This window comes from Rutidosis leptorrhynchoides, chromosome 2, assembly GCF_046630445.1.
Source record: "Rutidosis leptorrhynchoides isolate AG116_Rl617_1_P2 chromosome 2, CSIRO_AGI_Rlap_v1, whole genome shotgun sequence".
Taxonomy (NCBI): domain Eukaryota; kingdom Viridiplantae; phylum Streptophyta; class Magnoliopsida; order Asterales; family Asteraceae; genus Rutidosis; species Rutidosis leptorrhynchoides.
Genome location: NC_092334.1, coordinates 125,342,501 through 125,345,410, shown reverse-complemented (window position 1 = coordinate 125,345,410; position 2,910 = coordinate 125,342,501).

The following is a 2,910-nucleotide window of genomic DNA, read 5'->3' as shown; positions in this document are numbered from 1 at the left end:
TTCATTTGAAACTTCATACCTATGAATTCAGGACCATTATTCGCTTTACTTAAAGTCGAGAAGAAAAAACAAGAGCATAGAGCTTCGACATATAAGGAAAATATAAAGCCCATTAACAACATCAAAATTACAAACCGTGTATATCAATGCGTATAGCAATATAAAGACACGGGAGAACTAAAAACACAATAAATCCAAGAGCATAGTAGAAGTAAACTGACTCTTCTGGCGACAGATGAAAAAGAAGGACGATAGATATATAAGTCAGGACTATATCCAGAATTAGAACTGAATGGAGTATTTTCACAATCTTTGGAAATATGAATTAAGGAAGAAAGTTTAGAAGTTGTGAAGATAATAAAACGGAAGAAGCTAATTTATAGCGAAATTCCAGACACAGCAATCAAGGCAATTCACCGCATTTAATCAAAGAAAATCCTAATTTCCTTAATTACCGGAGAATCAAATCTTATAAATATTTCGAAGATTTCTTTAAATCCCTTGAATTCCGGAAATCAACTTTAGCTATGTCAAAAGTTAAGACGAACATTTAATTTCCTCATTTCACTCTTTTGTGATAGCTTCGTTTATACTCTTCCTATAATCGAATCGTTTCATCCATATTACCCAATGTTGATAAAACTCTATTTTTCAACTCATATTCATCATTCTTGTTGTAAACAATGACGATCTCTATCAAATTTCATGACTGTGATTTTCATGAACTCCTCTCTATTTTGTCTACCCTAATATTGTGGCATAAACGCTCAAGGTTTAAATAAGCTCACTATTATTCATGACACATTTCATGTGTATTGAAATGCTTATATAGCGTCATCATCTCTTTCTGAGAAAACCTAATCAATGACACTCTTGTTAAATCCTTTAGATAACCTCCGCACTAATAATAAAATGCACTTCGTAGAATTTATGGATCGTAAGATTTAAACGCTAGAAACAAAACAATATTCTATTCGTTGGAATTCATGCAAGGCCCCGAGCATACCAGGGAACGTGAAGACCAAATAAAATGTAAATATCCTCATCTATTTACAAACAACGCCAATTGATGACAACAACTAAATTTCAGGACGAAATTTCTTTTAACGGGTATGTATTATGACAACCCAGAAATTTTTGACTAAATTTAAACCTAAATTCGACTAGTTCCGACGACTCACGAACAATTATTTGTAAATAATTACGCATTAATTTGATATATTATTATTATTATTATTATTATTATTATCCTTTTTAAACAATATATCAATAATTAATATCATCATTATCAGTATTGTCATTATGATTAAAAATATTATTATTATAAAAATTATTATTATTATTATTATTTATCATTTATTATGATGATTATTAATATCATTAACATAAATTATCATTATATTTAGTATTGTTATTTAAGAATTATTAGTATTAGTAATATCATATTTATTATTTTTATCTTTATATATTATCATTATTATTACTTTTATTATTATTAATAATATTATCAAATTATCATTATTAATACATTTATTAATTAGTTATTAATATAATTATTAATATATTTAATATCAATTAAAAATAAAATTAAAAGTCAAAAATTATGTATTAACTGCTTTTGATTTTTTTAAAAAACTAAATCTGCATTATTGATCCAAAATCTACTTTTAAATTTTTTATAAACCATCATTATATTTTTATATATTTTTTTAATCGTGATCTGCTTTATATCTTTTTTTTATTTTTTTATTTATTTCTTTTATTTTCTTTCTTCCTCCTGGATTAGAAATCTGTCGACCATCACTTGCTATAAACCAAATGAATTACTCAAGGACATTGTCAAATTTAATCAACTTTACACCCTCATTATTAATTGCAACCACTTTTAATTCCTTAATTTATAGATTAAAACAGAAAATATAAAGCTGAGCCGTTTTACCTCTGTTCTTGTTCAGCTAAATCAAAAGCTCGATATCAAATCAAATTTCAAAATCTAAAAGTGCAGTTGTGTTAGAAATCTCCTATTTAATCTATCTGCAAAATCCCAAGTTCCAATTCTTTCTATCGAATCTTAATTTTTGAGTCAAAGTTATTTTTCAAAAAGTCAACTGAAGTGTTCATAGTAAAATTCGAGTCCGTTTTAATGATTTTGGATCATTTAATGATTCAAACAGTTTCTAGGAAGGTTTTACTACATAATTTGTGTAGAAAGTTTTAGCTAAAACGGTCCTAAATCCAAGAATCAAAGTTGAGTTCATGGGTGTTCATCACGTCACTTTTGCTGCTGCTGGAATTATTTTCGATTGGTATATTGATTTAATTCACCTAGAAGGGTGTTCTATTAATTTTATAAATCCTAAAACCCATTTCAATTTCTTGATGTTATGATTGATTTGGTCTCTGTCGATTTACATATGAAGAAGAAGAAGAAACAGAAAAGGCGTGTTTAATATAATTAAGTTGTGATTATAATCAGAAAAACGAGGACAGAAGGATGGTTTGGGTGTTTGTCGGGTTAGCAAGAGGTCACGGGTTCGAGCCCCGTCTTAGGCATTTTTTTTTTTAGAAAAGCTTTTCAAGGTAGTTTTCTATTATTATTATTATTATTATTATTATTATTATTATTATTATTATTATTATTATTATTATTATTATTATTATTATTATTATTATTATTATTATTATTATTATTGTTATTATTATTATTATTAGTTATCATTATTATCATTAACATAATTTATGATATTATCATTATTATTACTAGTATTATCATTTAAATATTATTAGTATTATCTAATATTATTATTATTAGTAGTATTATTATTGTATTATTATTAATTTTATCATTTTAAATATTATTATCATTATTAAGATTATTATTAAGATTATTATTATTATTATTATTATTAT